The sequence below is a fragment of the Podarcis vaucheri genome, assembly GCF_965113315.1.
Source record: "Podarcis vaucheri genome assembly, chromosome: 4".
NCBI classification, from domain to species: Eukaryota; Metazoa; Chordata; class Lepidosauria; order Squamata; family Lacertidae; genus Podarcis; species Podarcis vaucheri.
Window position 1 is genome coordinate 36,032,732 of NC_138762.1, and position 14,286 is coordinate 36,047,017.

Here is a 14,286-nt window from a genome sequence, read left to right on the forward strand (position 1 = left end):
CTCAACTATATTGACAGAATAAAAAAAGGCAGAAAATATGTTCTGACATAAGCAATTATATAATATTAGCACAGCAGAAGCTGACTAACCACTTCCAGGCAGGGATATTCAGGGTTTTCAAAAATATGCTGAAGTTGGGAAATGATTCAAGTCCTCATACATATATTTGTTTTGGTTCCTGCAATGACCATGACTTACATGCTTTACATATTGTACATTTTTGCACAACAAACCAGCTAGTCTTACTTTGAGGGGCTACTTCATGGTACAGACAGCTGTCAGTCTGAGTAGGGGTCCCCAAACTGCGGTCCATGAGCTTCCATTGAGGTGGTTCACGGAATGTCCACATCATTTTAAATTTTCATTGCTTCTTTTATTTCCCTTAATGTATTATAAGTGATGTTGATGTGGAGACAAGCAATCATTCATACATGGTACATTACAAAACAAATCAATGCAGATCACCCTAAGTTTAATATTCCCCAGCAACACTAAACAAACAAGCAAACATACAAAAGAGGAGGGGAATATTTGGGAACAGCTGAAATCGCAGAGGTTCAGAGAGTAATTAAGTCTGCATTCCATTTTAAGACTCACAGAAACTGCAGACTTTGGGGCTCCAACACCAAGCCCAGCTTTTTCACCCTCCTGATCCCAGGTTTTGTTTAATATCCAGCCTTATGGAGAAGTTAAAAGCTTACTCATTGTTTCCTGACATTATGGTTGGTCTTAATAAACCTTTTTGGTTTTTGGATTCCACCTCCCCCACACCCAAAGGATCAACACAGCTATCTATGTCTTTTGTCTGCTTTAAATAGAGGTTAACATACTTACCCTTAATATTTTTTTCATCAAAAACATTTACAGTCATACCTCGTGCTACATTTGCTTCATGTTACGTTCTTTCAGGTTACGTTCACCCGGTGCTGTACCAGCTGCACTGGCTCCCGGTGGAGTACAGGACCAGGTTTAATGTGCTGGTTTTAACCTTTAAAGCCCCATACGGCCTAGGACCCTCGTACCTACGGGACTGCCCCTCCTGGTATGTCCCACAGAGGAACTTACGGTCTTCAAATAAAAACATCCTGAAGGTCCCAGGCCTCAGAGAGGTTAGGCTGGCCTCAACTAGAGCCGTGATGGGGTGAGCTCCCATTGTTCGGTCCCTGCTAACCTAGCAGTTTGAAAGCATGCAGTGCAAGTAGATAAATAGGTACCGCTCCGGCGGGAAGGTAAACGGCATTTCCGTGAGCTGCTCTGATTTGCCAGAAGCGGCTTAGTCATGCTGGCCACATGACCCGGAAGCTGTACGCCGGCTCCCTCGTTCAGTAAAGCGAGATGAGCGCCGCAACCCCAGAGTCGTCAGGGGTCCCTTTACCTTTAAGCAACCATCCTAGGAATGGTTTCTTATCAAGCAGGGTAGTTTCCCATGCTCTCAAGCTACATACAGGGGCAGCATTAATATAAACTGTAGCACAGTCAAACTAGCTTCTTGTTTTGACTAAAAGGGGAAATGCTATGGGCTTCTCCACTGGGAAGTTTCCCCTTTCTTCCAGGCTTAAAGAAGAGGGGGGAAATACTGGAAGCAGTCATTCCTCTGAGAATACCCCTTTAAAAAAATATGCACACAGGCAGAAATTAAGCAGGATGCGGTTGCGATAGAGATAGCGTCCATACCTGGCTTGCTGCAAGCAGATGTCTGCTACTTGCATTATGTCCTATCTCCTCTGCAAAGAATGAGGAGAGGTCAGCTTTCCAACAAGGTCAGTATTTGGAGAGCGAAGCATGGAAAGTGGGTTGCGTTATATTTAGAGTTTGGTCTAAATCAGTGCCAGTCTTGGCCCCCTCCCATCTCTGCTTTGCAGTGCTGTCTCTCAGGTCCCTGGATTGTACACTGCTGGATCTAAACCTACCCAATACAAAGGGAGGGGAACTGTTCCAAAGCTTCCAAAAAGAGCAAACTGTGTGGCTTTTTGAAATGAGTGCTCTGGGTGCTCAGAAGATAAAGCTCAAGTAGAATTTCACTTCTGTAAAGAGACATTTTTATTTGCTGACCTGGATTTGTCCTTTGTGAAGGGGCAGAAAAAAGGAAATTAGCCAGGAAGCTGCCTTCTCAAATATGGTAAGGTTTTCTATTCTAATGTCATTTTAGAGAAATTGTTTTGTGGATGTTCAGTGTAACAAATTGTACTATATTTGTCTTTAGTGTGAGGTTTCCAAATATAAATGATAACAATTCTGCTTTGGATGTAATCTTGTTTATTTGGTTAGAGATATTACAGGTTTCCTATCCTATTGTGTAAATAACACAAAATAATTATGTGCCAAAGTTCATCCCTGTCTATAAACTTTCACTGACTGGCAGGAAAATATTAATAGAAATGGAAATATTACGTCACTAGAATCCTCGGGTAGAGGAAATAAAGTGCATGTCTGTGCATATAGATTATATCTTATTACTTTTGAACAGGTATAGCTTTTTACCTACAACATCTGTTTCATGGAAGGTAGCAATAGATCTGAAGCAAATAATACCACCAGAGGTGTATTAGGTTGTGAGATGTGTGGCATCTGCTACCTCAACCTTTCCCCTTCTGCCCCAGACCTCACTACCTCGACCTGACCAGTGATTCCTAGGATAATGTCCACTCTGTAATACATTCCCAACTAAACAATGCTAGAGACTGCAGTTCTATGAAGTGGCTAATATCTCTAAAAAGAAACAAAAAACAAAGCCTTTGCAGCTCTTTATGGAAGGCCTTACGGCTGAATCAGTTTAAAACAGAGTTTAGTTTTTTGGTGCTGATGTGTCTCAAAGAATCCACTATTTTGGAACTTCACAGCTTTCCATTATGATTGTCACTGCTGTTGATTCTTTAATTACTTGGCTCACTTGGAGCCAAATATTTGCTCTGAAAGGACAAGGGCAATGCAATGGCACACTTGCACACCAGAGAGTCTTTCTTTTCTTCAACTGGGTTTGAACTGCTTCAAGGGCCATGAGCAACAGTTCAGGCATCATTTGTTCCCACAGAAAACTGTTAAGATGGAGAAACGAAACAGCTGGTATTTAAGGTCAATGAGTTGCTTAGCACCCAGTCTTCATCCTGTCCAAGGCAAATGAGAATTCAGCAGTGAAACTTCAATTCCAGAATAACAGTTTGATTCAATGCATGAGAGAAGGGTTCCTATAAGGGGATTTCTTCCATGATGCCTCATCATTGGAATATCTTAGGCAAACTACAAAATTACAGTGGACCCCCCTTGCCACCCCACCCTCAGATAAGGTGAGACATACTTTAAAAGAGAGTTCATTTCTCATATGTATGATTGATGCTATGCCTTACTTCTTCCACAACAAAATGAGCAAAGTAAATACTCAAAATGCTGTGGTGTGACATCTTGGTATTTAATGGGCATACTGAACTTATTATTTAAGTTTACTAAGTGGGAATACAGTTTAAAAGATTGTCAAGTATAATCCACTGGTTTACAAATGCCAATCCATTGGTTATATGGATCTTCCCCATTATAATAAAGCCAGTAATCTTGTATAATAAGGAAATCTTCTTTCCATTTGTGGATCATTAGTCAATTTCTTGTGAACTACCTAACGTCTCCTGAATGCTAGCATTAGTGCAAAAATGAATGAATGAATGAGGAAGAGGCCCTTGGCGAGATCTTGTATGGCACTTCTAATGCTGTTTAGCAGCATCGCTGAATAAACCTTCACCAGTAGCAGTGTGTGTAGCGAGCTGGAGTTGCCCTCCAGACACAAGCATCACTGCTGCTTACTTGGACAGGGCTGAGAGTGGTCAAGGCAGCAATAAGACTGGGACTGTGCAGGTGCATCCTAAGAAGCACCAAGTTGGCCGGGGCATTCTCAGCGCTGTATTAGCACAGCCTCAACCTCACCATCATCCTGCCCCACCTGAGCCCTGTCCAGGTAAGCAGCAACATGCTTGTGTGGGGAGAATGGCTCTCTCCCACCACACATGCTGCTTACTGGCCATAACTATTATCCTGAGTATGCTTTGCAAATACATTGCTGGACAATAGGGATCATAGAACCACAGAATATGGAAGAGACCATAATTCCCTGCAATGCAAGAATCTTTTGCCCAACATGGGATTAAGAGATTCATGGTCTTCTGACTGAGCTATCTTAACTACAGAATTCATATTGCATGCAGGATAGCCTGCAAGGTGCACTATGACCAAGTCCCACAATGCCATCAATGGCTACACGTCCTGGATAGGAAGTTTTCCCAGGTGACTGAGTAGTGACAGGACTGGAGCCAAAACAGGCCCACTGAAAAGCAAAAGGGAGAATTGGCAGGCAAAGTTTAAGTAAAGAAGGATGGAAAGATGTGAGAGAGAAATGGTGGTTTTAAACAATGGCAGGGGTTTGAATAAAGTACCTTCACTGCATGATGGTACTATGGAATATGCGAGAGCTCTAATTCTTCATCTCTCACTTCCGTAAGGCAGCAGAATAGGGAGAGGTCTGAGCACAGTGCAAAGGGAGGAACACTGAAAGGAAAAAAGTGGCTGTTTTAAACAATGCTAGGAGTGGGGTGGGGCAGTTCAGAACAATACTGAGTATAGCAAGAAGGCTCTGTTGTATTAGCTTTAGGTGTCTGTTTCTGCATTGTGCCCATCTCTGCTATTTCTCCTGTTTCTTCTCTGGTTAAATCATTTCCCCTTAAAATCCCCCCAAACAAGCCCTTAGTGGCTTCAGAAATGGGGTTGGAAAGGTGAAAAGTGAGCTTAGTAGTTGCGCTGGGTAGCAAGGGAGAGCTCTAGGGGGTTAATGTGAGAGAGTTCTTGGGGAGTTTGGAAGCAAGAGTGAGCAGCCCCTAGATTTAAAATAAAAAGGATTCTGGGTTTTATTTTTAGAGGAAGGGTAGACACACAGTAATTCATGTGAAGCACATCCATGACACACTGTCAAATTCCAGGTTCCTTTCCGCTTCAAAGCCACCTGCTACAAAATTCATTTCCAAAATAGCTTACACCAGTTTATAAAGGTACAAAAACTGATACTCGCGCAAATCATGCCAAACAAATTTAGGTTGTTCTTCCTTTGCTATTTCTGATGCTTACATTTTATTAAAGTTCTAAAGCAGGTGTACAACCAGTGCTTAAAGCAAAAATGCTGGATGGTTGTTCTAATCCTGCTGCATGCCACCAGGGTTGTAGGTAAAATCAGGCCACTGAGAAACAAGAGGGAGATGGCAGCATATTTGGGGGAACCCCAAAGTTTGTACATTTTTTTAAAAGCAACAACAAGGGGGCAACACCTCCTGCAGTCCCACAAGGACTCAGCGTGCTAAGCAGACATGGAATTTTATATGGCTGTTGGGAAAGAAAGAAAAATGAGCCATGGGGGTAGTGGGATGCTGTGGCTGGAACCCTGAACAGGAGCACCCATTTTGGAGGAGGGGGGTATGTTGCAATAATATGTTGTAGGTCCCACTTGCTCCCTGTAATAGGGAACTCAGGTTGGTTGAGTGCCTATAGAATCATAGAGTTGGAAGAGACCACAAGGGCCATCGAGTCCAACCCCCTGCCAAACAGGAAACACCATCAGAGCACTCCTGACATTCCTATGTTTGGAAGCAGAACAGGAGGTCGCCCAAAAATAGTGAAGTGGCTTCTGCATCCTTGAGTCTAACCTCTTTATCACTGAGCCCAATCCTAATGTAAACTCTCTCACTTGCTCAACTGTCTGTAACTGTAGCTGCCCAATTTCAAGTGTGGTAGAAACAAAACATGCACTGTACTATGGTCATGGTCAAACACAGTTGCCAGTCTTACTGATAAATGACAGGAGTAAATCTGCAACACAGAGCACTAAGAGGCTCAGAGCTACGTTGGAAAGAGTGGTACATTTCCTTCAGTGGTAGCTGATGTGAAAAAATATTTTCAAGGGAGATTTAACTGGAGAATAAATGGCTACTGTCTTTCCAAGCTGGCCCCTCCAAGAGGAACTGCAGCTTGAATGTGACAAGAGTCTGGAATGTCCCTCTAATTTCGCCACATGTTAAAAAAGATTGCGGATTTAAATAGAGAAGTGTGAAGGCCTAGAAAAGTAACAGCAGAAATGACAGAACTTTGCTGAAGTGCCCTTTCTAAGAACAGTGTATTTCTGGGCTCCTGCACCTGCCGGTGAAGTACAACGTAGGCAGCACTGAGCTATATTGGTATATTTCATTCAGAGTTTCCTTGAAGAATTATTTTTAAACAGCTTCTCAAGTAAGGAGAAGGGTCTCGTTGCATAAGGCAGCCATAAAACAGGTAAAATCCAAATCTCTGTGAATGCAAAGATTAACAACATGTAGTTATTGTCTATATTGTATGTAATACATAGCAGCAATTATTAATATTATTATTATTATTATTAGCCCCACCATCATTATACTCTGAGCAGTTTATGTATAGTTGGCAAAAAGTGAGCTGTAGGGGTTTGTTTTGTTTCTTTTATAACTTAGGAATGAATGCCCTAGTTGTGATGTCGCACAACTGAGCGGCAGAGAGGCGATCTGACAGGAAAAGGCTCTACTCTGATTCGTAAATGCTATTTCGCATTTGCAAGTCAGACAGGATTGCATCCTTTATTATCACTACCTCTAACTGCAAATGCAGCCAGTGAGTGCCAACAAGGTTATAACCAGCAGGAACCCAGTGGGAAACAAGAGGGAAGTATCAGCATGTTCAAGGAAACCCAAAACTTTTGCAAAAGTCCAAATATATTGAGGGTGAGAAAATCAGAGGGGGCAACCACCCTGAAAACAACAAGAGGTTCCAGAAAGGAAGGTGGCCCTCAGGCTGAAAAATGTTTCCTACCTCTACTCTATGGAATCAGGCTGGATAGGGTCTAGGGACTGGTTACATTATTGCCTTAGCATCCAAAAACAAATGCCAAAACCTGTCTCACAATAACTTGCCTGGCTTAATTTCTGTCTCCGTTTCCCAGGGAGCCCTGAGAGGCCCCTTATCTGTGAAGTGGTGTCATCATATTGTGCTGATGAGTAAATCTCCCAAGGTTGCAAACTCTGGGAGTGCCCTTCGGCTGCGGTTTTAGCGAAGTTTATGTTCTCATGAGCCCAGAATGAAATAATAGGTTAAAATAATTGTTTTGGGACAATTTACAGCAATGTCTTGTGGAGCGTATTTAAACCTCTTGCAAACCTCAAACGTTACCAAATTTTCTTTTGTTATTTAATCACGCCTATTAAGTAGGCTCTCAATACTCATTTCTGCTATAAATCTACATGGTGACGTAGCCGCTAAACGCTCTGTATAAATTCATTTGCCAAATCCTTTTTTTTGTTTTGTTTTTTAAGTTCACATTTTATCAAAGGAACATTTAATTTCCCATTTTAAATAAGAGCTCTTTCCAAACCTCAGAGCTTTTAAAGAATTACTTAGGGAGCTGTTACTCCAACTACTTATGATGTCATAACAAGGCATGCACATTCAAGGGCCACCACTACCTTAGGCTGTGTCTTCACTTGCACATTATTCAAGGGCAGAGCTGAAATGAATACACATTGTTTCAGCAAGTAAATAATGTTTCTTGGAACATACAACTTAAAACACAACTTCTCTATCCTTAGGGGAAGGAATGTGGTGCACTAAGAGAGAATGTGCTTTGAACGTGGAGTGTCTCACATTCAGTTTGTGGAATCTCTAGGTAGAGCTGGGAATTGTATTCTAATAAGATAAATAAATCTGAAAAGGGTTGTTTGTTTCTGGGCATCAGCATGCATGGTAAACTGTTTCAGTTGTAATAAAATGATAACCCATTTCAAATGAAAGGTGGATTATAAATCTTTTTGACAGGGCTTATGTGATCATATGGACGCACATCAGTTAAAAACTGACCGATGTAGTTAAGTTAGAGAAGGCGAGCAGCAGGGAAACAGAACTACAGAAAACAGTAGAGTGGAAGACACAATACCTTAACGGGAATCATTTTTGTTTTGTTTTTGCCTTTCTCCTCTACTGATTGTAAATGTAGAAAAATGTAGTAATCATTACTCTTTATATGTATTTTCCTCTTTTGTTTTCTTAACTTGCCCTATCTTATTAATGGAAAAGAAATGTAGCTTAGAGGTAGAGTCTATGTTTTGCATGTGTAATAGATTCAATCCCTGGCATCTCCCGGTAGGGTTGGGAATGTCCCTCGTCTGAAACCCTGGATAGCCATTGCCCACCAGTATGGACAACATGAAGCTGGAATAACTTAGTTTATAAGGCAAGGTTTCTGCATTCTGAATTGTAAAACCAGTGGTTAAGTTGTTTAGGAATGTTGTCTGTTGTGATATCTTTAAATGAGACTGTTTCCTGCTTGGCAGGGGGTTGGACTCGATGGCCCTTGTGGTCTCTTCCAACTCTATGATTCTATGATTCTAAGAAGCTGTGTCTATTTTATACAAACTAATTTAAACTAGCATTTTACCAATGGAAGATGAGAGAAAGATACAGCCTGAGGGAAATCCTATTTCTTGCCAGTATTTCTCTAATTTTCCCTGCTCCAATCTGACAGTGCTATGAATGTGATGATAGGCTACAATGGGATTTCCACCAAATACTGTTCTAGAAGTAATTGCTCACGGAACCAGGGCTTAGAGAGGATTCAGAGTGCAAAGTCAAAATAGCAAAGCATTGAATTACTGCGGTAGGACGTGGTACTACCTAGCCTTCCGACTTAGAAGCAGTTTCTGCAGAGGTTTGCAAGCTCCAGCATTCAGGTCCCCCCCCCCCACATTGCACTTCCAGCTGAGTGCTTAGTTCAAATTTCAGAGTAGCTGAAGTGATGCATTTAACACCTGCTATTTATGTTCAAGGTTAACACAAGGCTTAAAACACAACAATGTTCATGGAACCCACTGGCCTACCTGCCCTAGGACAATGAACAACAGTAGGAAATCCCCACCATATGGAGAGGTCAAAAGCATTGACCTCATGTGCTTGGGATGCCATGCCCAACAGACACAAAATGCTTTCATCCTCTTGTCCCTCGTAGTTTTCTCCATCTCTTGTTTACACATCACATACAAGTGAGCTGTGGTAACTTCTGTATTGCAAAAGGCTTGACTTGAAGCACACAAAGAGTCATTCAGGAAAATCTGCTGGTGTTAACTGTGCCGCAGCCCAGGATATTAAAAGAAGATGCTTGATAATATTCCAGAACAGTAATTGGTTGCTTGGTAATGGGAAGGTTGTTTAGCTATGAATAGGGGATGCCTTCAGTTATTGATTCTCAAAGTGGGGAATGAGCAACACAGAGAGGCATGCATGCTACCCTGAACTTCTGGGATGAAAGGAGGAATATAAATGTACTAAATAAATAAATAAAAAGGGGGGGGCATGGGCAAGCGCCAGAGAAAGCACACCCTTCCTTCCATTTCTTTCCCATCACGACTAGATCATGAGTCAGGAGGACAGTGTCAATGTACTGTCTTCTTCACTAGATGGACTGGAGTTGACTGCTGTGTGTTGTACACTTTGTGTTGTCAATGAAGCTACGCTCTTCCTCCACCCACCCTCACTAGTCATCCCTATGGACCAGAGATGTTAAAGCTGTGAGCCTCAGTCTAATCACAATGTTGCAAAGAGCCAAATATGACCTATATGACCTCTGTCCCAAAGCAGAACCACCCACCAGTGACTCTGCAGATCATCCAACAAAATCCAAACAGGAAGCCACAAGCCATCAGGTGAACATATAAACTTGCTTTTATATTGAGACAAGCCACTGTTCCATCTAATCCACTACTGTTGACTCTGACTAACTATGGCTCTCCAAGATATCAGGCAAATGTCATTCTTCACACACACACACTTGTTTAACCACTGAGCTATGAACCATCCTACGAACTGTGGATTCTGTCCAGTGTCCAAAAGCCAAGCCAGATTAGGTGGAAAGGAAAACAGATTAACAAAACCAAAATCCTACCAGAAAAGATATCACAAAGGGTAATCAATATATTCACCCAACTTTGTTTTGAAGCCAGAAGATTGGCAGCTAACACAAATACATGAAGACAGAACCAGGACTAAAGTGGCAGAGCAGAGTAAGGAAGGGTAGGAGAAGCTGAGGGAAAGAATTACTCTGCTCCCTGTTGTTTGAAGAGAAGCAAGGATTTACCAACAGCAACCAAACCCTCTCCCCCGCAAGCCAATTACAATACTTTATTGTTACGATAACAAAAAGAGCTTCGGGATCGGACAGTACCACCCCAGCAATCTAACCTAGAACAAAGAGACCTGCATTGGCAGTTGCAACAGAACTGGGCTCTTAATTTACTTGTTATAGGTTAGTTATATCACTTAGCTGCATAGACTCCTTGCAATGTTAGGTTAGAAGTAGCTTTTTTACAAGTTAGCTTAGCATTGATTCTAGTCACCTTGCATCATCACAAAACAGAGGTACAGTATTTTACTAGGTGAAAAAGCTCTTCCTACTAGCGAACAGCACCAAAAAAACATTAATTTTTATTAGGAAAGGGTGTCCGGTGTATATGTGGAGGGTAATGACAATTCCAAACCTTTCTGCAGAACTTATTAGCTCAGTATGGGAACTCTCAACCCCTACAGATTAAAAAAAAGGGTTTCTATTGTCTTGGCATAACAAGTTTTGTGGGTGTTTTTTTTTTTAAATCTGGGGATTAGTGTCTCCTTTTCCTATAAACAAAACCCACAGACACTGTGCAGAAATGTTGCTTTAAAATGTGTGAAATGTACTGAGGTTTGCCAGCTGAACCTTGTGGGATGGACCTGCGTGATTTACTCCGATGCACACAAAGTATTTAAGCCATTTAAATGGAGAAACAACCTAGAGCCGTATCCTGCAATATGGGAAATATCTCCTCCACCACTATACACATCTTCCTTTGGGACCTTTCTACTGGCTCTAAGCCGCAGAATCTTAAGGACCATAACCTTCTTAAAATAATAGACATGAACTTGTGCCCTCCAAAGAACCGCACTGCAAGAAGTAAGAAATGCAGACAAAGACGCAAAACAAAACCCTTCTGGAGAATTTAGCAGCAATTTATTCCTGTTCTATTATTCAGTAAGACTACTCAGTTCTATCTATCCATGAGAGTCCTTCCCCATTGCAAGCAGCAGACGCAAGGGCAATACTGCTTAGGAGCATGTTAGAGGCAAAGGGTTAAAGCTGCATTCACTGCCTCCCCCATGCCATTGCCCCAATCCAGCACCCCCAATACAGCTGTTAAAGAAAATACAACTGCACAGTGCCAAACTATTCAACAAGTGTCATGTCTCATTTGGCCCATAGCTTTTGACTTGAATCAGGGAGAGATCTAGTTCAAATCCTTGTTCAGCCACAAACCCTACTGGATGGCCATCTCTAACTTGTTGTGGAAATCAAAGGAGATCAAAGTCTTGAGCTCCATGGAGGAAGAGTATTGTAATGATAGATCTTATATGGTCCTCTAAATAAATGCAGAAGTGATATCGAGGCATCACCTTAGGTTATTAAACTTTGCTATTACCCTAACTATGATCAGTTTAAGTCTGGTCCACGCAACCTGTGTGTCCCCATATGCAGTCCCAAAAGGCATTTGTGGCAGTCCACCTGAGCCTTAACAAACCTCCTGTTTTTGTGACCTGCTTGGGAATCCAAAAACAAAGAAACTGTTGAGTACCTGACAGGCCACAAGTTATGCAGGCCTGCTTGAAGCAGTAACCATCAATATATACCGTATTTTTCGCTCTATAAGACACACTTTTCCCCCTCCAAAAATTATGGGGAAATGTGTGTGTGTCTTACGGAGTGAATGCAGGCTCCATGGCTTCAGTGAAAGCAATGTGAAGCCTCCGAAGTGCAGCGGGAGCGCTCCCGCCGCACTCCGGAGGCTTTGTGTTGCTTTCGCTGAAACCTGGAGAGCGAGAGGGGTAGGCGCGCATCGACCCCTCTCGCTCTCCAGGCTTCAGGGATAGCTGCTGAAGCCACCGGAGCGCAGCGGGAACCCCCGCTGTGCTCCGGAGGCTTCATGTTGCTTTCGCTGAAGCCTGGAGAGCAAGAGGGATCGGTGCACAACAATCCCTCTTGCTCTCCTGGCTTCGCTTCGCTGGAGAGGCGCTGCACAGCTTTCCCTCTTCCGAAGCGGGAGGAAAAATGGAAGGGGCTTCGTTTCTCCTGCTGCTTCACTGAAGGGGTGCTGCGCAGAGAGGGAGAGAATTTTTTTTCCTTGTTTTCCCCCCCTCTAAAACTAGGTGTGTCCTATGGTCAGGTGCGTCCTATAGAGCGAAAAATACAGTAATCAACTTCTCACCCCCCCCCAGTTGGGGTGAACAAGGAGATAGAAAGGAACCATCCACCACCTATCATCACCAGCTTCATCTGTTTGTGTTATCAAAACTAATTGTAGTGACCCTCCACACATCAACTCTCTTATTCAGGCAGAAAACTTTACACAGTGGGAAAGACTGCAAAGTAAGATAGAACTTGACAGTTCTATCCTTACCAGGTAGAAGTAACACTACAAAAGCACAAACTTGCATGCTGCTGTGCTTGTGGAGATGAATAGGACCTGCTGTCTTGTCATTGTCACCGTGCACAAGCAGCCATTTTTGCAACTGATAAACAGCTGACAGTAATAAACCAGGACAGTATTAAGTACACAAGGTGGTCAGAAATGCTCGGCAGAGGTCAGTTGATAATTGCATCATCTGTCAGCAACTACAGAAGCAGATCAATGCATTATTGGGTGACATTTGGAGGCTGACATCTCCCAAGAGAATATCAACTTCCAAAATGTAACAGAACCTCAACCATTTCAACCTTGCATGTGAATAACTATTATGTAATTGCCCGATCATTCACTGAGAATTTGCATTGTGAATGACAAGGTGCTATCACGACAATCTTAACCTGGAGCCAAAAAAATGCTTTTAAATTATAATTATAATGAAATATTATACCTGAAGGAGAATAATTCCACCCTATCTCACCAGGAAAACAAGTCCATAAAAATGTCACAGACTGCATTCTAAAACAGTTCAAAAAAAACATTATATGAACTATTCAAATCATTGGAGTTGTTGGTGTTTCTCACTAAGCTATTCTACCACATATTAGTACAATTTATCCTTCTTTCATCAGTCACCCTACACGGAAAGTTCAGCCCAAATCTATCCAACAATATATTGTGTTGGCCTAGTATTCCATAGTAAATTCCATAGCTTAAAAGTTCAACGAAACAGTAGCCATTAAATACGACACATGGACATTTGCACCGGGAAGGATTGTTCTCATAGTAGACAAGTCTGACAAATCCCCTCCGCTCCTCTTTTTCTTAGAATAGTCATATGTATGGCTATCAGCTGTGAAACCAGAATTCACGTTGAAAGTATGTGTAACCTTAAACCTTACTACAGATACTAGAACTGTTTTAGAACTTGGATAATGTTTCGTCACAGGGGGTCATAAGCAGACATCCCCCCAAATAGATTGATTTTTGGGCTAATACCAACCCATGCTCCACATGTCTACATCTGGCTGGCTCCCTCCTTCCTTCTTCGACTTACCTTATACAGTGGCATGCATTTGACCTTCCAGATCTGTGTTACAGGAAATTATATACACAACACACACACATACAAACTGACAACAACTGTGCACCCATAGTTGCTATTGGTTATTTGTTGTTGTTGTTATTCATTATATTTAAAAATCACCTTTCATCCCAAAGGATTCCAGGGTGGTATACAAAAGATTCCATAAAATGCAGTGCACTACAGTACTACAGATATTAAATCCAAAGGCTGACAACTACACCAGCTCTTCGGCTAATCTATCCCCAAAGGCCTGAGTGAAGACAATACTTATTCCCTTGATGTTAGGAAGCTGGCAATGTGGGGGTCAGCTACACCTCCAGTAGGAGATAGTTCCACATCCAGAGTGTAACAACAGAGGAGGCTCTGCTCTGTATCACCACAAAATGTGCCTTAGCTGTCAATGCATGGGTAGGTTAAATAAGGCCTGGGGGCTGGATCAGGCCGGATCACCTACTAAATCCAGCCCACAGACAGATTTACATGTTTTTACATGAGTAGAATGTGTCCTTTTGTTTAAAATGCATCTCTGGGTTATATGTGGGGCATAGGAATTCGTTCATCCATCCCCCCCAAAATATAGTCCGGCCCCCCACAAGGTCTGACGGACAGTGGACCGGTCCCCTCCTGAAAAAGTTTGCAGACCCCTGTGTCAATGGGACCACAAACAGAGACTTTCCTGCAAAGCTTATG

At 42.3% G+C, this 14,286-nt stretch overlaps 1 protein-coding gene across 2 annotated transcripts in view; it reads right to left on the reverse strand.

The window, feature by feature from the left end:
* Positions 1-14,286, reverse strand: part of CMSS1 (cms1 ribosomal small subunit homolog) — a 181,869-nt gene that overhangs the window by 22,305 nt on the left and 145,278 nt on the right. Inside the window, exon 1 of one of the 2 annotated variants that reach the window (XM_082221038.1) lies at positions 1,675-1,811. The exons of the other annotated variant lie outside the window; for it this stretch is intronic. The gene's annotated coding sequence lies outside the window, so the exon portion shown is untranslated. Of the gene's footprint in view, positions 1-1,674; positions 1,812-14,286 lie in introns of those variants that run through there. 2 annotated transcript variants of the gene reach the window in all.